This window comes from Nicotiana sylvestris, chromosome 6, assembly GCF_000393655.2.
Source record: "Nicotiana sylvestris chromosome 6, ASM39365v2, whole genome shotgun sequence".
Lineage (NCBI taxonomy): Eukaryota > Viridiplantae > Streptophyta > Magnoliopsida > Solanales > Solanaceae > Nicotiana > Nicotiana sylvestris.
In genome coordinates, this window is record NC_091062.1 from 168,102,808 (window position 1) to 168,126,760 (window position 23,953).

At 38.5% G+C, this 23,953-nt stretch overlaps 1 long non-coding RNA gene across 7 annotated transcripts; it reads left to right on the forward strand.

Moving 5' to 3' along the window:
- The first annotated feature begins 6,157 nt into the window (after nt 1-6,157).
- LOC104217109 (uncharacterized) lies at nt 6,158-11,298 on the forward strand. 7 transcript variants are annotated; one of them, XR_011400295.1, is made up of 6 exons: nt 6,158-7,266; nt 9,685-9,827; nt 9,950-10,072; nt 10,139-10,380; nt 10,498-10,614; nt 10,694-11,298. It is a non-coding gene; the product is annotated as an uncharacterized lncRNA (long non-coding RNA). The 7 variants fall into 7 exon arrangements; XR_011400299.1 differs by having other exon boundaries at nt 9,694-9,827; XR_011400296.1 differs by having other exon boundaries at nt 6,158-6,267; nt 6,440-9,827.
- Nucleotides 11,299-23,953: the final 12,655 nt, after the last annotated feature.

Below are 23,953 nucleotides of genomic sequence, written 5' to 3' on the forward strand. Positions count from 1 at the left end.
GGGGGCAGAAAAAGGAGGTGCGACAGCTACCATCGACATAGGAAAAAGAGCTTCGACCATGTCAGCTCCAAATCACAGGCTTTGGGATACTCAACCTCCGAGCCAAACCTCCCGAGATGCTCGATTATCACCATATAATGACTCGTAATCGAGGTTTTTATTGAACCGTCGAAGAGTCAGGCAAAAATTATTTCAAAGTCCTTAATGAAGGAAACATAAAGCCAATAAAAGGTCGGTTCGACCCAAGGCATAAGAGCCATTGTCACTAGCCCACACTAAAATGCCGCATCGGCCCAAAGAGTAAGAGCCATTGTTGCCAGCCCGCATAAATACAAAACTTGAGGGTCGAATGAGCTCGAGTCGAAACTCGATTCGGAGACTGAACCCAAAATAGTTAACTAAATATGCCTAATAGCAAAGTCGCATAGACCAAGCGCGTAAGAGCCTACGAGCCAGCCTAGTGAGCCCCAGGGCCATATCACAAATCTAAGGATTCTTACCAACTCAGAGACCAGTTCACCTGGCCAAATTTGAGATAAAAATAGATACATAAGAAATAAAGCCGAAAGGTTTTTTTTATACACATATGTGAAAAAAAAATGCAATCTCCATCTACAAACTTGCTTTGAAAATGTTGTATACAGATGGCGAAATCCACGCCCCTGGGAGCTATGGCCTGCTAGCCTCGTCTTTGCTTTCTTCGGCATCGAACAGAAGTAAACGAGCATTACGCTCATCCTCCCTCGCTCGTGCCAACTCTTCCGAGAGGACGAAACCCCTAGCACGGATCTCCTCGAGGGTCTTTCTTCGAGACTTGCAGTGAGCTTATTCTTCAATCCTCTCTTCGCGGTCAAGGATCCTTCTTAGCTTAGCTTGAGCATCGGTAGCATCCTTTAAATAGATCTCCATCTCCTAGTCAGCTTTAGTTCAGCTCATTACGGCTTTAGCCGGGGCATCAATAATCTCAGCCTCGAATTTCGGAAGCTCGGAGTCGAGCTTCGTAATCATATCTGTTTGAACTGATGCGTTATCACGAGCTAAGCGAAGTTGAGCCTCAAAAGTGGGAACTTTAACCAGAGCACCCTTCCCCCCTAAAGCCTGAGCCTCCGCTTGAGCTTTTAGCTCATCATGCTCACGCCTGGCTTGGCCAGCTTTATCCTGAAGATGCTCCAGGACCTCCGTCTTTTTCTGCAACTGAAGTAAACGAAGAGTTAGCCTCAGAAGCTAGAAGGCGGAATGCACACTCACCCAAGACAGAAAATTACATGCTCCTTCAAGTAGTTCTCATAATTCAAGCTCTGGCCCACCTTATACCGCAAGTGTACCAGCTCGACTTCCTTTTCATCGCAAAGCAGCCTAAAAGATCTCTCCTCATCCAAAGCTTTCTGTAGCCTTGCTTAATGACAAAGCAGCCCGGACTTAAGCTTGTCGAAGGCATACAAAAGAAAACCCAATAAGGAAGGGAAGGCGCGAAATTCGAAAGGCTTATGCTGAAACTCACCACGAAGTGAAGCCGCTGGGCCTCATTGAAGGCCAAACACACATCTGCCAACCTAGTTCCCTCAACTCTTAAAGGGTCGACTCCGATCGAGGCACGGTCGCTCGGTTTATGCGACCCCGAGTTTCTAGTATCCCTCGAAGTACTATCAACAGAAAAAGAAGGCAACAACAATAGGGAAACCATATTTCCAGAACCAGGAACCACGGACGTGGCAGGCTAGAAACGATGCTTCCGCTCCGAAGCCCCGATCCTGTTTTGCCTTGCTTTGAGCGCCATTGCCCTGAAAAAGCATCTCTCGCTTATTGTTGTCGTTCTTTAGCCCAGAAGTTGGCGACCCTTCCCCTTCTCTAGAGGAGCGCGACCTCACCTCGGAAGGCTCTCTGATGCCTACAACAACAAGATTAATATGCATAAAGGTAAAATGCCTCTCCAAATGAAGGAAGGAAAGGAAAAAATGGCACAACACACACCATGATGTTTTGCTTCCCGTTTGCCCCGAGACAAAGCTCACCACTTGCGCTTATCACAGGTCATGTGGGTCGCCAACTTTCGAACCCAATCCGGCAAATTAGGAACGTCGCCCGACGCCCATGAAACCGCTGTAGAAAAAGAAAAGAAGGCACGACTACGAAACCAGTTTTCGCCGTAAACAAAACTAAGAAGGCACAGAATGCACCACTTACACGTATAGTTCCATTCCTTAAGGAATGACATAAGCTCCGCGAGGATAATGTCAGTGGTCCGCACTCGGACAAAGCGACTCATCCACTCCCGGTCTCTATCTTCCTCATCATCAACAAGAAAGGGCGTGGTCGATCAAAATCGCAAAGTTAGCAGACCTCGATGGTGAAAAGGGTCGGTACCGCCTAATAAGATGACTGAGCGTAAGTTCAAGCCCTACCTTCTCTACAAAAAATCTCATCATCAACACTGTTCACCAAAATGACGGGTGGATCTGCACCAAGGTAACCCGATACTTTAAACAGAAGTCGAGCACAACCCTATCAAGGAGGCCCAGTGTGAAAGGATACGTGTACACACTCAAAAATCCATCGGCACGATCCGTGATGCCCTCATCCGGGGAAAATGTCTGTAACACTACTTTCTCCCCTCATCCACAATCTTTTCTCACTAACTCAAGGTGCTCTTCTCTTATCGAAAAAGTAGTCTTCAAGGTATACTCTCATTGGTCCTGAGTGATGAAGGCAGAACTCTCCCCTCCCTGCCGAACAGACCCCGATATAGCAGTCATGGCTATGGCAAAATTAGAGAACTAAAGCAGGAATCAGTGCAAGTACGTTAGTACTGAAATAATGAAAGACTTAACGCAGAAAAAAGAAGGGTAACTACTAGAATGGTGGGATCTCCAAAAAAGCAGAAACAACCCTATATATGGAAAAAATAACATCATTGCCAGTCCCGAGGTGGTACCTGACCTCGAGGACCTCCATAAAAAAGAAGTTAGGCTCTAAAATGCCAACGACATCATCACCAATCCCGAGGTGGTACACGACCTCGAGGTCTTCCATAAAAAAGAAGTTAGGCTCCAGGAAGCCAATGACATCATTACAAGACTCGAGGTTGTACCCGACCTCGGGGACTTTAGTCAAAAAGGAGTTAGGCTCCAAGGAAATAAGCATTTAAACTCCACCCGTATGGGCTTGGCCTCAGGGTACCATCTGAGTTCAGGCAAACCCTCTTTCGGGATCTATTTATAGTGCCTTCAGGCTACCTACGCCAAGTTCGAAGCAAATTTCCAGGTGGCCCAAGTTTGAACGAACCTCCACTCGGGGACTGCTCTCGAAAGCTCAAAGGAAGTCCCTATCCTCGGACCTCCGAGTAAATTTTCCCTCAAAGATTACCGCGGGGTCTAGGTGATAAATCACGGTCTCAAGGCTCGAAGCGTTACTTTCATTCAACTCGAAGTAAGGGTCCCGATGGCCGAGTTTATCGGTTCAATCTAGGCTTGATCTAAGGAACGACGAAGGGTTCTACGAGAGGTCGTATTAGTCAATCAAAGCTCAGAAAAAATACTCACACCTGGGCTCGATATTGGCAGCAACCAATAGAATCATGCATTCAGAGTCTCCATAAATGCAAATAAAAGGAATATAGCAAACATCGAGGACAAAATTGAAGAAACATCTTCACATTCATAAAAATTTGATTATAAAAGCCCACGAGGGGTCCTTACATATGATTGCAAAAGACCACAAGGGGTCCTTACATAGAAACAAAGAAAAGAAAACGTACACATATAGCCAAAGACAAGAGCCTAATCTATTCGCAAAGGTTCATCCTCAGCAGCAACATCTTCGACCGCCACCTCCTCTGAGGTTCCATCTCGGTCCTCCAGAATAATATCTCTGAGGGCGAAGATGAAGAAAAGGAAAGTGGGAAGATGAATAAGAGGAAAGTGACACAGAAGAAGCAGAAAAAAGAGACATAGCCCGCCGAAGTCAGAGGTTAAAGATTCGGCGGGCATCAACCCTACTTGGCTGCTCCGGGTCCACCTTCCGGGACATTGCGCCGTGCAAGTCTAATGTTCGGTTGTGCCATTTTATCCCTTGGAAAACCAAGGGGATGAAGTGACACACCAGGCTAGGGTAGGAGAGTGAGAAGCGGTGTATAGTCCGAACGCTCTCCCGAGCAGCGGTGTAGAGTCCAAACGTCCTCCTAAGTCAGAAGAAGTCGGCCCCCCTATCTCATCACCTCGAACCAACAATGATAGCAGTAACAACTGTAACAACAACAACAGAAACAAGACAGTATAATCTCGCTCGGCAAAGAAAAGCCTAGGTAAAGGGCCATGACATGGCTGATGAGAACGTCGCCATAAGACCTTAACGCCAAAGACCCCAAACATGGTGGGTAGCAATGGAGGAGGATAGTGGGAAGAAAGGGATGGAAAGGTGTTGAAAGGAACTTGGAGAAAAGGATAGTACCGGAAGGCCCCCATTTATAGGGGTGATAGTATGGCCAACAACTCCATCAATGTCTTTGAAAGATGGATCGACAGGCGCAATCAATGCATCATTAGAAACTAGATCGACATCGATATTGTTGCTTTGAAGAATGGAAATCGACAACGCATTGAATGATGCTGAAAAGAAAAGCCCATGGGATGTCCCAGTTATCGTGAAGGCTTACGTCATAAGTATGATATCATCAACGCGACATCATCGTGGGAAGTCCGAAGAGTTGGATGTCAAAATCGTTTCTTGTCCCTCCTCTCTAAGAAACACGGGGACTATCTGTATACGGTGAAATCAGAGGGTCCAATTCCACGTCATTGAGGCACCTTAGAAGATCATCTCGAAGCCTCGAGACTACAAGGCTATGGTCGATTTTCCTCCCTCGAGGTTCGTCGACGCCCGACCTTGGGACAATGTTGACCACGACTATGGTAGAAATGGGAGTTCCCAAGGTATACGGCTAGAACTGACAGAGCCTAGTGGACTGCCGTAATCCTGAATCAGGGTGTCATCTAGCTATCCCATCTCCGCTTCTTTGTCATTAATGTATTTTGTACTATGTTGGGATTTCCCACCTATATAAGGGGGATCCTTGTCATTTTGTAAAGGCTATGTTGCTTTAGTTGCTCCATACGAAATATACAAAGAACATTCTCTCTGCTCTCTAACATATTCTTTTGATATTATTACTTCCATTTACTATCTTCATTAATGTTCATCATTTATTGCTTATCACTGGCCATAAAGAGCCTTCATTGATATTATTATAACTGTTAGTCATACTTCGACCACCTTCATAGCTCCAAGCCAAGCTCCGGAGTCGACCTCGAGGTCCCCGAATCAACAAGCTCGAGGCCCCGATGGTTAATCTATCAGTTTGGTTATCACCTTATTCTTAACCCTTATCTCGTTTCTAAGTCTCACACATAGCATCATCTGCTTAACAACTAGCATAAAAATAGATCACGTATTTTTAGAGTCCCATAATCAAATTTAATTATTATTACCATTTTTACGGTAAACAAGTAGTATAAGAAATTCTAAAATAAAATTTACAAAACTAACTGATCGGAGAAAATATTGATTCCAAGTATAGATTTGTTTAGTCAAATGGATGTAAAATTTTAAAAATGGAAACCTGAGAGGTTATATGAGTAAGATTATGTAGTTAAATACGTTTGAACTGAAGATGCAGCCGAGGCACATTAGCCAACTAATCAGAATGCATGGGGAAGCTATGCTTTTAAAGCAAGTTGCTATCAAATTTAATTAATCTTCTTTTTAATTAAGCAAGTTGAATTTTTGGAAATGAGCTCTTGATCACAGTAACTTCCCCCCACTTTCTTACAGTGGCATATCAGATGGATGCCTAAGTGAGGGTTGCAAGTACTTAGTAGTGTGTAAGCCACTTTTAATACTAATTTACTTGTTACTAATTAGGTTAAATCAAAATCTATAATACCCACTTGGTAACTAAGTAGCATGCAAATAAACTGGAGGGAATCTCTACCAAAGAGGTTCTCATCATCTGGACTTTTCCTTCCCCTTTTCTTGAATAAATTTGTTTCAACTTGGTACGTAATATATATTGGTTAAACACAAGTTGTAAATTAGATGGAAAAATATAGGGGAGAAAGAGGCCTATAAATTCATGGATTTTATGAAGCAAAAAATTGCACTCCAATAACACATTTTCCTTATATATCTTTCTCCCTCTTATAAGCAATACTATTGTTGTCATGGCTCGCAGTTATGCTTTCTATTTTACTGTTGCGCTTATGGTGGTGTCTGGTAAATGACCTTTTAATTTTCTACACCTCACTCTCTATTTATTTGATATTGTCTCTATGTAGGTTTACATATATACGTCAATATAATGTGTAGTCTTCTACACGTTCCAACATTAACAATGGTATAATTACATATTGATTTTAAGACTTGAGTTTTTATTGCTGGATTATAGTTTATTTGGCTCAGTCTCCAGTACTTGCTGTGAGAGACTTGCCGACGAATGTACCAGCAGAACTCAAATCAAAACTAACTGGTGGTAAGAGTTTGATGAGTGGTTGCGGTGGATACTGCCGCTCGAGCAGTGACTGCTATGATAGGTATTGTAAGTATTGTTACTACGATGTTATTAACCACACCTATGGTTGCGGCTAAGGGAGGATCATCCATGGCCAACACAATATGAAGTCTGTTGCTTCTCACTAGTAGATGTTTTTGTGTTTTGTTGGCTTTGTTATTGGGTGTTCCTTTTCCCATTTCCGTTTTTTTCTTCTCATGGAAGAAAATAAAATGACTAACACTACTAAAAAACGGCTAATTTCCGACCGAAATTTGCGACGGAAAATAGTATTCAAAAATTTCTGATGGAATCGGTCGGAATATTCATAAAAATATATTTTTCAATTTTTAATAACACTTACGACTAATTTTCCATCTATGTCCGTCGTAAATTTTGGCGGAAAATTCCGCGTCATTTTTAGTGACCAATTCGGTCTAAAACAATTAAAAAAAGAAATAAAAAAATAAAAAAATAGCGACCGATTCGATCGGAAATGTTTAGTAAAACGAGGTTGACTACTTTTGACCAAATTACCGACTGAATCGGTCGGAGAGTTTTTTTAAAAACCCTCAGTGACTTCCTTTCTTTTTCTTCCTTTTCCTCTTTTTTTTCTTCTCTCTTCTCTCTCTCACTTAAACTTCTCCCCACCTAAAACCCCGCTTCCATCAACGAGAAGCACTCGCCGGTGCCGCTACAAGTCCGTCGAGATCCTCCACTGCCAGGTAAGTTTCCCCCACCCAAACCCTCCAATGCGTACATATTATTCCTCCTGTCTAGATGAATTTTATACTGTAAAAGGCATCAAGCCTCTTCTGGAACAACTCTGTGATCATCTTTTCTCTTTGGTAATTGGATTATTGGAATTGTTTGAGAGGAAGGAGTGAAGTAAAGTGGGGAGTCAGAAAACAAGTAGGTAGCTATTAATTTCATGTAGCTACCTACATGAGTCAGAAAACCAACATCTATCTTCTTGAGCTTTTCATTAGAATCAAGAAATTGCAAAAGCATTTTATGGGATTTTAAGCTAGTGCCTAAATATTTTTTAAAAAAAAAAGTGCCAAAGTTTACAGAATAAAGATCAACAAAGAAAATGAGGTGTAAAATAAGCATACCCTTTTTCTTTACAAACATAAATTCTGCAATTTTCACCACCATAACCAAAGACTAAAAGAGAAGCCAAAATGCAGCCATTAATTTGCAGTGTATTTTGAAATGTTTCTTTCCATTAATATATATTACATTGTTGTGTGTATATATAGATTTGTGTCAAATATAGGACTTTATTATTTTAATGTCAAATATAGGAATTTAATGGAAGGGTAAGGGACTAAGGGGTGATTTTCTTGGGTTGGGGCGGGGGGACTGTAGACTGTAGAGATGAACTTCACATGGTCAGTTTTGAGATTGGATTGATACTGTTTTCAAGTTAAAAGAGAGTAGAATGAGGTCCACAACTAATGTACATACAAAGTCCCTTTATCCATGTCCAAACATTCTGAATAACACCTTCTTCTTTTCCTTCTCTTCTTTCTTCTCAATGCTAACTCAATCTTCTCATTAATTATCTCAATCTTATTGCTACTCTCCTCCTCAATATTGGTTTCAAAGGCCAAAGATTTTGCTGCAATTCTCACGACCTCATTATCTCTTTCAATTGCCAATGCATAACTTGTGTCCAAAAGAAGAACCATTTTTGGGGCAATAGAGAATTGCTAGAGGGTGATAATGAATGAGGGGTTTAGTACAGAAATTTGATGGATAAGGAAAGAGTGAAGCTGGAGATTGGTTTGAACATGACCATGCAGCCATGGCCATAGAAATGTCAAGTTAAAAGAAATTTTTTCCTCTTTGATTAAGCGCCAGAGGCTGCCGTAGATATACTTTGTGGCTACTAGATATTTTCAAGTGCTCTGTTTTACCAGTTGAATTTTCTTTCTTTTACATTATTGGAGACTAACTTGTTTTTATTTTCTCTTCTATATTGTTTAATTTTGTTTACCCGTAAACGGCACAGAACGTCGTCACTGAAAACTTTATTTCTTTTAGTGATAGTTGTTCTTCGGTTTCTTAGCATGATGCAAATCGTATAAACTTTAACAAATCCATTATGTTCAACAAAAATAGGGACTCTATTTTTCCCAATGTTAATATGATTTCTAGATAGAGGATTGATGTCTAACTCTGTTCTAATCATCAATAAATTCTTTAACATGATATGGCTCCCAAACTTCAGCATTGAAAAAAAGGTAGCAGTGAGTTCCTGTAATATAGCTAATTCCTAAAGTACTAAAGAAAACATTTGTATCACAATATTTCCAAACCAGAGCATATTTAGGACAATAGAATTGCATGTAAGTACCTTTGATGTCCAAATTGTTTATTCCTCCAGCAAACAACATATTTTACTGTCAATGAATTAACTTCATATTCTACTATTTTGTAAAGCAACCTGTTCTTAACGTTCAAAAGTCTTTGTTTAATTAGTGTAGGAGATAGTGGATTCCTAGGAATATATGGTTGGAAATTTCATGGCATAGTCCATGTAGCTACTAATTTCTTAGTCCCGAAGATAGAAGGAAATATTCATAGTTTCAACTTTCCAATTGCCTTTATCAAAATATAGGATGAGACTAATTAGGGCCAATTACAATTGAAGTTTTTATTTTATTTTATAATTTGAGTGATTGATAAATGATATTCTAGTATCTGCTATTTTGTTTTTTACTTTAACTTCAAATACTATTTTTTTTCAACCAAATATTATACAAACGCCTATTAAGTTTCGAATTATAATTAATAGATTTTGTGAAAAGTTAAGCTATTGAACTAGCAAATTGTTTTGGGGGAAGGGGCTGAAGAAGGGGGTTAGATATGTGCTGAAAACTCAAATCATCAAAATTGTATATCGTTATAGAAAAAAGTACGTAGTATAATTTTTTTTGGGTCCTTATGAAATCAATAATTTGGTGTCACTTTATAAAGACTTTATATGTGGGTGAATACTGTATGAATACTATTTAGAGAGTCCTACATTTTGATTTATAAAAAAAACAGACTCAAAAGTGATGAGTCTTTTGATGAGCTACTGCATCTTTTGTTGCTCCATCATCTTCCAGTCCATCATCATCATCCATTTTCAGCATGTCTAGGTTGGATATTGGAGGCTTTCACCCGGCTACATCTAGTGCTGCTTCTGCACCATCTCGTGGACGCAAGCAAAATCTTGGAGGGGATGTATATTTGATAGTTATAATCGATTGATAATCGTCCCTCACAAGGATAGGTAAGAAGGTTCTTATACAAATTTTTATGTTTTGAATGTACATTTAGATATGTTAACATTAAGAAGTATTTATTTGCAATTAAAAGGTGTTTATTAATTAGATATATGTTAATTTAATGCAGGTTTTTACTATCCTTTCAAGCTACACATTTGGTTACAGAATGAAGCCATTTTATCATGAGTCGTGGACTTCTTGGAGAAAGATATCGTACAACATCAGAGAGCAAATGTGGAATTAATTTAGGGTAAAAATTAATTATATTTATTTAATAATTATCGTCCTCATCTAATGTTACTTTTTTATATTGCAGACAAGGTGTACATGACATCCTCAACATCAAAATGCAATAAATAGTATTTTCAAGAAAAAAACTGCTATAAGGATTAAAGATACTATGTGCGCTGCTCGGAATTCCGGTAATATGCCAGAATGGTTAAGAGAAGATGTTTGGTACACTTCTTGTGAAATGAAATACCCCTGAATGGAAGGCAATGAATGAACAAGCAAAGGCAAACCGTGCCTCTAAAAAAGGTGGCTTGTTGCACACATGAGGTTCGATTACTTTTGAGGCCCATAAACTAAGAATGATAATTATTTATTAAAATTTTCTTAGTTTTACATATAGAATTTTACGTTTGTAAAGTCTAACTCATATTTTTTCTTACGAAGGAAAAGGAAAGAGGGCGAGATGTGAGTTATGCAGAGGTCTTCGAGGAGTTGCATAAGAAAAAGAAAAAGGATGGTACAAGAGAATACTGGGTGGAAACGCGTGCATCAGACACATATGTAAAATTCTAACTTCATAATTATTTATGGTTTATTAATATTAGTTTGTTTACATAATAGTTATTTTTTTCATTTTAAGAAAATTATCATAAAAGGTTGGAAAAATTACAACAAACTCAGCCTCCTTCAACTCAACCAACACCTGATGATATGGCTTCATTGTGGACATAGGCAGCGGGTGGAGCAAACAAAGGCAGAGTCTACAGACTAGGAGTACATCGACCCACAGGTCATCCAAACCCACTCTTAGCCAATTCTTCTCCTCAAAATCAAGAACAGATGGAAGATATGATAAATGGAATTCGTGAATTGAAGCAACAGTTGGACTCCTAATACGGAACATTTGTTAAGATGCAGAAATTCATGCGTAAACATGGGCATGATTTATCTGATGATGAGGATGAACAAACTGAATCTGATGTGTAGTAGTTTAGTTGTGATATTTTGGTTGATTGGTAAACTTGATTGTGAGAGACAACTTTATGTATTGCTTTTAAACTTGAATATGGGCTGCTATTGAGATGTTTTTATGCCCAAAATTGTTAGGTTTAAATGTTGGTATTGTTGGTTTAAGTTGTGTTAATGGTTAGCATTGTTGGTTTAGAATTTGTTAATGTATTGTTAATTTAGATAGCGTTAATGTATTGTTGGTTCGTATTATTGTATTAATGTATCGTTGGTTTAGATTGTTGGTTGGTATTTTTTTGTTTGTGATAGTTTGACAAGTGGGGTAGCTCGAAATCCCAGTTTTGTACAAAATTCCAACGGAAACGGTCGGAAAGCTCATCGAATTTAACAATAAATTGTCAGATTTCAGACTGATTCGGTTAGAAATGTTTTAAAAAAAAATTAATATTCAGAATTTTTCGACGGAGTTTTTAATTAGTAATTTCCGACAGATTCGGTCGAAAATTTCAAAAAATAAATAAATAAATATTCAACAGTTTTCGACGGATTCCGTCGGAAAATAAATAAAATTTAATTTTTAATTATTAATTTTCCTTGTATTTTACAACCGATTCAGTAGGTAAATTCCTGCCACTTTAGTCGAAAAAGTGAATTATTTGGTAGTCTGACCTTTTCGAAATTTGCGACCACTTTAGTTGGAAATCACCAACAGATTCGATTGGAAATTGTTTTTCGACCAACTTTTTTCTGACCGACCAAATTCGGTCGGAAAATAGTCGAAAATACGTGATTTCCGACCGAATTTCGACCGTTTTAGCCGTCGAAAATTTACCATTTTCTAGTAGTGTAAGTTCTACTTCTATTTAGATTAGGACAATGTCGAATGTAACTGTTCCTGTTGTATCTGTATTTCTATTTTTGAATGAAACACTACTATCATTTAGCTTATCAAGATCTCGGTTTCCTCTTTACAACAGTTTTTGCCAAGATGTTTTATACGTCAATACCACACAAGAGAGGTGATTGAGTGATTTGTGTGGTACCCAATTTTTGCTTAATTTGATTATAGAAGGACCTGGATGTTTTCCAACTACTACTGTTTGTGGAATAATAAGTAAAGAAAATAAAGAACACAGAGAATTTTACGTGGAAAACACCTGGATCAAAAGGTGAAAAAACCACGACCTACTACTCAGTAGAATTTTCCCAAAATTCCACTAAAATAACTGAGCCAAAAACTGCATTTACAAAAACTCTTTTGTAAACCTAGGATTAACTCTAATCCCGTTGTGGCACACAACCTCAACTGTTGCGACAACTTCAAGTTAACTCTAACTTGAACACTCTAGGTACCTAATACAATTGCTTCTATAAAAGCTGAAAGGTACAATGTAAAATCACCGACTACAATTGAACTATAATAAAAGATAGACATTTGGAACTGGTTCTTCTATCTTGTTCAAGTAGATTCAGGATTGCACGCTTGAATCACACATAAATTGCTTGCAAAATCGCCTTGCTCTTTTGCTCTCAATTTAAGTTTAACTTCTGCTTATGTGCATTACCTGTAAAAGAGAACAACACTGATATTTAATGGGTTAGTAATTAGAGATTGACTGGCATTCAGATGCTACTCTTCTATGGTAGAAGAGTTCTAGTTGATCTCATACTTTAACTCTATCACCTTCCTAAACTGTGTTCTCTTTGTGTAAGGAGTCTTTCTCTCCTTATCCAATATGCAACCTTTTCGATCAGATCAGGAGATATTACTTTTGATAAGTGAAATTTATCTCCTTTACGTGCATCTCACATGTTTGGGTTGATCATGATTGTGCTTTACAAGATGGACCTGGTCTATGTATGAGTTCTTTTGTCAGTCTTCAAAACTTCACTTGTACTTGGGCCATCAAATTCTCCCTTTTTGATGATGACAAATTCTGTGCTTTTTACTTACTTGGGTCCTATAAGAACTTAGCTTAACCATCAATACAAAATTTAGAAAATTCACTTGTCATCAAGAACCAGGTTAATTAGGTTATAAATATCACTTATTCAGAATATATAAAGCACAATATCTCTTCCCCCTTTTGGAATCATCGAAAAGTTGCATACAAAGTGTGAGTCCCAGATTTTAATAAGTACTCATGGCCACTGGGGCAACTACAAGTGCAATCATGAATTAATCATCAGTAATCGAGCAAACATATTTAAACTATCAAAGGAATATTAGCATTTAACAAGAGCAAAAATAGAGATATCATTGATAGAAGATATGTTGCTACCACAATCCACAACCAGAAAGCAAAAATATTCAAAACATGAGCAAAAAGAAAGAAAAATCCCTAATCCGGGTCACTGAAGGTACTAGACAGGTGCAGGAGATAAAGGCTAGAATTCCTAAGGCTTGGGAGAGCTAGAGGGTTGGTTTTGGGCTTGGAGAAGATTCAACATATTCTAAAGAATTCCATCATTCTTCTCCTTTTCCTTGGTGAGCTCAGTTCTGAGAGCACCCATCTCAGATTCTACCTCTGCCACACGAGCCTTTAGCCTAGCTATCTCAGCATCCTTGGCTTCACTTTCCTGAACAAGAGCCCTGACTTTACTGTTGATAGGAGTCTTCTTGGATGAACCAGGTTCATTAGGGATGGCATCGACTAAGTAGTCACAAGCAAGCAGAGTATTAATGCCAAAGTAATCCTTATTTGCAGCCATTTCCTATTTCTTCAGAGGCACATTGCACCTATCCAGAAGTGTAGTCAGAATAAAGCCATAGGGGGTAGTATGAGCCTTGGAGCCATTGATAACCCTATCCAGTAGCTTGATGATGAATGCAGACCAATTGATTTGCCTTCCACTCTCAAGGCACTCCATCAGAACTAAGTCCATATAATTTGCAATATGCCTTCTCTCCTGCTTGGGCAGTAGGCACTTGTTGACAAACTCAAAAATGACTTTGTGTTGTGGCTTCATTTCACTCTTGTGCACAAACTTGGCCTCATTCACATCTTCATCACAAAATCTTCTAGTGATTGTAAGGGTAGATGGAAGGGAATCCAGACTTGGCCATCTCTTTCTGGTGTAATCATCATATCCCGCAGCAGCGATGTCTAGAATCTCTCCCAGTTTCTCAGCATCAAATGTCACTTGAACTCCTTTGACTTTGCTTATAACTCTACCATCTTTGACTTCAGCATTTGCCATGAATTCAATGATTTCATTTTTGGCCAATCTCCTATCCATATAAAGGACCATGTCCTTCCAGCCCTGAACAACCAGTGTGTCAACCAAACGAACTATCCCTAATTCCAACAAATCTTTCAACAATCTTCCCTTTAAATTTTTTTTTTGCCAAAAATGGCAAGCTTGTCTTGTTCACCATCAGTCTCATTCTCTTCTTCACCACTCCATTCCTTATCTTTAGAAACTCTAACTTATTTACCTTTCACTACAGACCTTGTCCTCTTGGCCAATGAAGGTTCAGCTGCCTCAGACACAGAGGAAGACTTCTTCGAAGAAGTATAGGGCTTTTTGGGCTTGGGGGTCTGAACCTACTGTTGTAACATTCTCCTGATGGACATGTTCCATCTCCTCAATATCATCTGCTTCTGAGGATTCTGCAACCTTATCCTTTCCTTTGGCAATCATTTTCTTCTTACCATCAGCCAGAACCTTTTGTAGATCACTCTCACTCTGTTTCACCTTGCTTCTTGTGGCTCTTCCCTTAGGAAAGGAAGTTTCAGTAGTTATTGGGGAGGAAGCCTTTCTTTTCTTGGAGGGTTTAGGGGCATTGGGGGCTTTTGGTGTGGGATTTCTCCTTTTCTTTGGATCGTAACTTGCCCCTGCCTTTTTCAAAAGGTTTGCTAAGGTCTCTTCAGTTGATGAACGAGGTTCATCTCCCTGTGCACTTCAATGAACTAACCCTTCAGCAGCTTCACCAGAACCACTTCCCCCTGACTTTTTTCCACTTTCTTCAATATTTTCTTGTACAACCCCACAAATAACAAGCACAGACAAATCAGCAGCGGGTGAATGATCAACCACTCCTTTCGTTTTTTCCCTCTCATCACCACATTCACCCTCTCTCCCTTTTTCCTTTTACCTCCACTCCTTCTTAATTCAGGTAATTCCACATCCTTGATAGGTCCAACCAAAACAAACTTATTTTCTAAATTCTCTGTCAAAGAAGAACTTACCTTAGAAGGGTATTCTTGAGCTTTCTCAAAGTCAGAAGACCCAGATCTTTCCCTCTCACTAGCAGATTTGTACGACTTAGAATCAGAGTCTTTAGCCTGACTTGACTTCAATTGCTCATTCAATTTCTTTGAGAGAGCACCAGATGTCACCATTTTGTGAGCAAGCATTTTTACTCTTCTTAGCCTGGGTTTGGGAGTCGTGCTAGGTGGATGAGAGGTAGATGAATCAGAAGGAGTGGCTTGTGGAGGAGTTCCAGGATTGTCTTGTGGGTTTGTCATTATAGCTGATTTCTTGAGAGAGTTGGCGAGAAAGAGCTTTGGAGATGAAAGAAATTAAGAGTGAAGAAGGGTTTTTGACGGTTTAGAATTTTGAAGATGCCAGGAGGTAATAATGCGTATTTAAAGAGAAATACTTATTTAATAAATAACGACAGCTTTTAGCAGTAGTCAATTGGAGGTCTAATCAACCTGAAATTTCAGGTTTGAATGAACGGTTAAGCTTCCCTATATTTTAGGCAATTTTAGTGGTTTAGAGTTCTAATGCGGACGGAACTGGTTCAAAAACAAACGGATAGAATTTTCTAAGGATTTTAACAATTGTAGGACTTCTACTCATGATTTAAATATTTATATTTCTAATTATACAGAGTATAGAAAACATACCTTAGCATTCAGATGAACCAATACTAATGAACCAGGTCCTTCATTTAGAATTTTCTTGACCATGCCTCAATTTACCTCAATAGAGAAAATTTTGTAAGAGATCAGTGAGTCATATTAACACATGTCACAGGAGTATACTAATTACAGTATGAAGTTGAGTAAAGATTAATCTAGATATTTACACAAGTTCAGATTTCCTACAATTTTTTTTTTCATTTTTTTCCATTTTTTTCATTGTGCATTCTGAGCTGGTCCTATTAGTTGATCTTAATCATCCCTAATTCCAATATGTTCCTTTCAAAGTTTTCTCTACTCAGTGCTTTAGTAAAGATGTCAGCAATTTGTTTATCAGTAGCATAGAATTCTATGGTGATCAATCCTTTCTCATAGTTATCTCTTAAGAAGTGATATCTAACATCTATGTGCTTTGTCCTTTTATGATGAACATTGTTCTTTGTCATACTTATAGCACTATGTTATCACAAAAGATAGGATTGAAACCAACTTCAATTCCAAAATCTATCACCGGCTGTTTGATCCACAACAATTGAGCACAACAAGAGGCAACAACAACATATTCAGCCTCAGCAGTGGATAAAGCCACTAAATTCTGCTTTTTAGTGGCCCATGATAAAAGACATGAACCAAGAAAATGAGACATACCTGAGGTGCTCTTCCTATCCACAAGGAAACCTGCATAGTCAGCATCAACATACCCTACTAGATTGAAATTACTACGTTTAGGGTACCAAAGACACAGATCAGTAGTGCCTTTCAAATATCTCAGTATCCTCTTGACAACAGTCAAGTGAGATTCCTTAGGATTTGCCTGAAAACGAGCACAAAGCCCTACACTGAAAATTATGCCAGGTCTGGTAGCAGTAAGATACAAAAGTGAACCAATCATACCCCCATACAACTTCTGATCAATAGATGAACCAGGTTCATCTATGTCTAATTTAGTAGCTGTTGCAATGAGTGTGTCTATTTCCTTTGATTCATCCATTTTAAACTTTTTAATCAACTCTGTTGCATATTTCTGTTGATGGATCATGGTTCCATTTGGGTTTTGTTTGATCTGTAAGCCTAAGAAAAAGTTAAGCTCACCCATTATACTCATTTCAAACTCACTCCCTTAATTTAGCAAAATCCTTACTTAGTTTGTTGGTAGTTGCCCTAAAAATTATGTCATCAACATATATTTGTACCACAAGAAGATCCTTACCTTTTTCCCTCAGGAATAGAGTAATGTGAGTTTACCTCTTTTGTAGCCATGTTCAAGCAGGAATTTGGACAGTCGTTCATGCCATGCTCTAGGAGCCTGCTTGAGTCCATATAGTGCCTTGTCTAATTTGTACACATGTTATTGACAATCCTTACTCTCAAACCCTGGAGGTTGTTTAATAAACACTTCTTCTTTTAGGTAGCCATGCAGGAAAGCACTTTTGACATCCATCTGATGAAAAGTGAATTCTATGTGTGCTGCAAAGGCTATGAGGAGTCTTATTGCCTCTAGTCTTGTAACTGGAGCAAAGGTCTCATCATAATCTATGCCCTCCTCTTGGCTATAACCTTGGACCACCAGTCTTGCTTTGTTTCTTGTAATTGTTCCATCTTCATCAAGCTTGTTTATGAAGACCCATTTAGTGCCAATTACTGATCTGTCCTTGGGTCTTGGAACTAGATACCAAACTTGACTTCTCTCAAATGATTGAGTTCATCTGGATTGCATTTATCCAAACTGCATCCTGCAAAGCCTCAACAACATTTTTAGGTTCAAAAAGAGATAGGAAAGTATCAAAAGCACACAAATTCTTTAATTGTGATCTGGTTGTAAGTCTAGAGGTTGGATTAGTGATTATGTTCTCAATGAGATGAGAACTTTGATACTTGTGAGGTTTCACAACCAAGATTTTTGCTTGATGTTTCTCCCATGTTCTATTGCTGAGGAACAGGGTCATGAACAGGTTCCTTTAGGGGATTGGTTTTAGTTCCTCTTGGTTCAGTTCCTCCTATCAAGTTGCCCTGAATGGAAGAACCTGTTTCATCACCTGTTCCTTCTTTTGGTACAACTTTAGCTTGAGCTGAGACTTCACTCAAATCTTTTACCAGCCCAATAGCTTTATCCTCATGTTCCCGTCTCTCAGAAAGAATGTTAGTTTCATCAAAAACTACATGTACACTTTCTTCTACACACAAAGTTCTTTTATTGAACACTTTATAAGCTTTGCTATGTGAAGAATATCCCAAGAATACTTCCTCATCACTTCTGGGATCAAACTTACCTAGGGAGTCCTTTCCATTATTGTGCAGAAAGCACTTGCATCCAAATGCCCAAGATGGGATATATTTGGTGTTCTCCATTTAAGTAACTCATAGGGAGTTTTCTCTATAAGAGGTCTAGTCATACATCTATTAATGATGTAACATGCAGTATTTATAGCCTCTGCCCAGAAGTTATGAGGCAGTTTACTAGAAAGAAGCATAGTCCTAGCCATATCTTCAAGAGTCCTATTCTTTCTTTCAACTACTCCATTTTGTTGAGGAGTCCTAGGGGCAGAAAAGTTATGATCTATACCATGCTCATCACAAAATTCAGCAAACTTAACATTTTCAAATTCAGTTCCATGATCAGACCTGATTGATGCAAGTTGATTACCTAGTTGTTTCTGAGTTTTTCTAAAAAAGGCAGTAAACATGTCAAATGCTTCATCCTTAGATGTTAAATATAGTATCCAGGTAAACCTAGAATAATCATCAACAAGTACCATCACATATTTCTTGCCACCTCTCATTGGACCATAGAGATCCAATGAACCAGTTCCATCATCTTGGTTGTGCTTACCATTTTCTTGCTTTTAAAGGATGATCTTACCTGCTTCCCCCTTGCACAGGACTTACAAACTTTGTCTTCCTTGAACTTGATGTTAGGTAACCATATCACCAGGTCTTTGGAAACTAATTTGTTGAGTTGATTCAGACTTTCATACCCAAGTCTTTTGTGCCACGGGATGGGATCATTGTCCAACACACTCGAGTAAGTGAGTTCATTTTCTGAAAGAGTGGACAAATCTACAATGTAAATATTGTTAACTCTTTTTCCCTACAAAATAATCTTGTCAATGGTAAGATTAATCACAAAGCATTTGGTAGAGGTAAATGCTACAAGGTTACCTCTGTCACACAGTTGTGATAGACTGATTAGGCTATATTTCAAGCCATCTATCAAGTAGACATTCTCAATGGAATGTGAGTATGTCTTACCTACCTTTCCAACCCTAATAATATTTCCTTTATTCCCATTTCCAAAGAAGACATTACCTCCTTTTAAGTCCTCAAGTAAAAGTAACTGGTTCTTGCTTCCAGTCATATGTTTTGAGTAGCCACTATCCATGTACCATATTTGGCTACTTCCCTTCACTTGGACCTGCAAAAAGAAATCAGGGGTTAGTCTTAGGAACCCAAACTAGTTTGGGTCCCTTTCTATAGGAAAAGGGGTAAATTAAATTCCTTTTGTCCCACCCAAGGAACCTATTTTTCTCTTGAACAAAGGTTTTGTTCTTGTGACTGGCCTTTTCTTTTGCATTGCATTCATTTTTGTAATGACCAGTCTTGTCACAGTGTGTGCAGATTTTGTTTTTAGGAAGAGTGATGTACTTGCTTTTGGGGTCCCACTTAGGTGCTTGGATCTCATAGCCAAGTCCTCTCTTGTTGCTACTGTGTGTTCTTGTAGCCAGGACAGTGCATCAGAAGCCTTATTCCATTTGCAGGTTCTATCTAGTTCATGTTTTACCTTTCCTAGGTCTTCTTTTATGACTCTTATCTACTCATCCTTTTTATACAACTCATCCTTCATTTTTCCTAGATTTGTTTCTAAGGTTAGATGTGTGTGATCAGCTTTCTTCTTACCTGTTCCTAATTTTAGTTTTAAATTTTCAGACCTAAGTTCTAAGATACTAGTGTCAAGTTCAAGAACTTGGTTCTTCAACTCAGTATTTTTACTGTCACTCTCATTAGCCCTAGATTCTAGATTTTTTCACTTGGCTTTTAAGATCACACACTCCCGAGATAGTTATTCCTTCTCATTGTTAATTACCTCAGCCTCATCTATGAAGTCTAGCAATAGTTCAAATAACCTTTCTTTACACAGAAATTTAATCTTGACTTTGAGATGAATCACACTTACCTCTTGTTCATCATCTGATTCTCCGATGGACATAAGTGCTTGTTCATCTCCAACTTCATCTTCTGAATCCTCATCTGATGTTTCTCCCCAAGCAGCAACTATAGCCTTTGTTGATCCTTTGTTTCTTTTGGGTTGAACATGTTCTTTCTTCCTGTTCCTTCGTTCAGCCCTTTCCTTCTTCCATTCAATTTCCCACTGAGGACAGTTCTTGATCATGTGATCAGTCTTGACACATTTGTAGCAACCCTCGTTGGTCAGTTTCTTAGGAGCCCTTGATTTGTTGAAGGTTATACATCTTGAAAAACCCTTTCCTCTCATTAGGTACTTTTTGAAATCCCTTGTGATCATGGCCATTTCGTTGTCCTCCAGATCTGCAACTTCAATTATTCTGAGAGCTATACTCCTTTCCTTCTTGGGTGTATCCATTTTCATGGTTTGCCTTCTCAGTTCATAGGCAGTGAGATTTCCAATCAGTTCATCCAACTTGAGAGTAGCAATGTTCTTTGATTCCTGAATAGCAGTGATTTTGCTTTCCCAAGTTAATGGTAGGACCCTTGCCAAGATTTTCTCAACCTTGTCTTCTTCAAAGATAATTCTCCCAAGATATTTAAGTTCATTTGTTAGTGTTGTGAACCTTGTGTACATCTCATGGATAGTTTCTCCTTTCTTCATAGTGAAATTCTCATATTAAGAATATAGCAGTGTTCATCTTGATCTCTTTACTTGAGAAGTTCCTTCATGAGCCACTTGTAAAGTGTCCCATATCTCCTTAGCAGTGGTACAACTTTGAATCCTACTGTACTCGTCTAGACCCAGTCCACACACAAGCCATTTTTGGCCTTGGCATTCTTTTCCCATTTCTTCAAGTTTTCGGCAGTGCAGTCAGCTCTTGTCTTTGGCACATCCACTCCTTTAGCATTCTTCTTTGTAGTAGCCAGAAGACCATTAGTGACTATGTCCTAGAGTTCATAGTCTTCTCCTACGATATGATCTCTCATCCTGTTCTTCCATCAAGAATAGTACTAACCACTAAATAGTAGGGGCCTAGTAGTGGATTGCCCTTCCTAGTTTCCAGGTAGTGCACTCATCTTGATCTTTTCCTAAGGTGTTAACCTCTTCAAGGATAATCCGCTCTGATACCAATTGATGTTTTATACGTCAATACCACACAAGATGGGGTGATTTGTGTGGTACCCAATTTTTGCTTAACTTGATTAGAGAAGGACCTGGTTCTTCTATGTGTTCCAACTACTACTGTTTGCGGAATAACAAGTAAATAAAATAAAAAATGCAGAGATTTTTACGTGGAAAACACCTGGCTTAAAAGGTGAAAAAAACCACGACCTACTACTAATTAGGATTTTCCCAAACTTCCACTAAAATCACTAAGCCAAAAACTGCATTTACAAAAACTTTTTTTTAAACCTAGGATTAACTCTAATCCCGTTGTGGCTCACAACCCCAACTGTTGCGACAACTTCAAGTTAACTCTAACTTGAACACTCTAGGTACCTAATACAATTGCTTATATAAAAGCTGAAAGGTACAATGTAAAATCACCTACTATAATTGAACTAGAATAAAAGATAGACACTTGGAACTGGTTCTTCTATCTTGTTCAAGTAGTTTTAGGATTGCACACTTGAATCACACATAAATTGCTTGCAAAATCGCCTTGCTCTTTTGCTCTCAATTTAAGTTTAACATCTGCTTATGTGCATTACCTGTAAAAGAGAACACCACTGATATTTAATGGGTTAGTAATTAGAGATTGACTGGGATTCAAATGCTACTTTTCTATCGTAGAAAAGTTCTAGTTGATCTTATACTCTAACACTATCTTCTTCCTAATGTGTGTTCTCTTCGTGTAAGGAGTCTCTCTCTCCTTATCCAATATGCAAACTTTTCGATCAGATCAAGAGATGTTACTTCTGATAAGTTAGATTTATCTCCTCCACATGCATCTCACATGTTTGGGTTGATCATGACTGTGCTTCACAAGATGGACCTGGTCCATGTCTGAGTTCTTTTGTTAGTTTTCAAAACTTCACATGTACTTGGGCCAAGATGTCATGTACATGATCCTATGCAAAGATACTACATAACTAAAAGCCAGGTTATAGGGTATGCCGGGGGGGGGTCGTGAGAGAGGAGGGAGACTCATGAAGGTCTAACAATACTAACAAAAAAAGTGAACTATAAAGTCTTCGCTCGTTTTGTATCCTTAACTGTTGATGAAATTTACTAAACATTGGGATGAAGTGAGGGATTTGTGCGGCTATAAATGCATTTGTATGGTCTTATTAACACAACATTTGAAACTTTTTTTTGGTGAAATAAAAATGTTTATTTAATCACCAGCACAAATATTTACAAGTATATCCCTCCTATTTTCCACTCCCCTTACTGATCATACTCTTGCTTTCACTATCTCTTTCTATTCAAGAACTATTACAATTGAGTTATTCTATTTACAGTTGTTGTTCTATCCACATTTTTGTCTTGCTGTTATTGCTCTTCGACCCAGGATGTCGTGAAACTTTCCTCTGCATTCCTCCTTTATAAATTTAACTACCATGTGAGGTCTAGGAACTTTTTGATTCCATTGAGCATCATTCCTCACTCCCCTTATATGATACACTAGTGCCACCAATATTACAATAGTAAATCTTCTGCATGCTTTGTCACTGACTCTTTCTCAGCCATACCAATACTTCTTTAATACATTCTTTAGAAAATGGACATTCAAAATATAGTTGATCTATTGTTTCCACTCCCCCTCCCCCCCACCCATATATGACACAGTTAGTTTCTTGGCAAATTCCTAGCCTAGCCAGCCTCTCCCTTGTTAAGAGTTTTTTATGCATAGCTAACCAACTAATGAAGCTATGCTTTGGGGTATTGTATTTGCTCCAAACCCATCTATTACCCTCCCATTTTTCTCTAGTTCCTTGCCTCTATTTATAGCCATTGTTGATTGTGTACTGTCCATTAGATGATAACCACCCTTGCTGGACATATCCCTCAGCAAATATGTCTCGCATGGAGCATATTTTCCTCCAGTACCAACAACATTCTTGTGGAGGATGATACTCCCACCAAGATGCACCTTTTAAATATATATGGTACACCCATTCTACCCATAAATTGTCTTCTTTTTTAGCTATATTCCATACATATTTTGCAATCGCTGCTTGATTCCATATATCACAGTCAATGATCCCTAAACCCCTTCTTGTTTAGGCTTGCATACTAGCTCCCAAGCTACCAAAGGTACCTTGCTTGAGTTAGCTTTTCCATCCCATAAGAAGTTCCGACATATAGCTGTTATACTCTTCAATATCTTCTTAGGCAGAATGAATATGGATGACCAATAGGAGTGAATGTGCATTAACACTGAGTTTACTAGTAGTACTCTCCCAACATATGCTGAATTTTTTTTTGCTGAGATTGGCACCCTAGGTACCTGAAAGGTAGTGACCCTTTTTTGTAGCCAGTTAATTCACATAGGTCTTCCACACTTTGTTTATCCATATTAGCACTATAGATGTTGGACTTGTTTGCATTGGTATTCAGCCCTGATGTATTTGAGAAACTAGCCAGCCCCCTAAACATCATTATTACAGATTGCACTTCTCCTTGACAGAACAGAAGCACATTATCTGCAAAGCACAAATGATTCAATTGTAACCCTTTAAATTTTTTGTGGAAGGCAAATCCCTGGAGTGTGATAACATGCTTCATGATCCTTGTGAAGTATTCCATACAAATGACAAAGTTTAGTGGAAAAATTGGATCGCCTTGTCTTAGCCCCCTCTTTCCCTCAATGTTTCCATACATTCCCCCATTGATTGCTATAGAGTATCTAGTTGTTGTAATACATGTCATT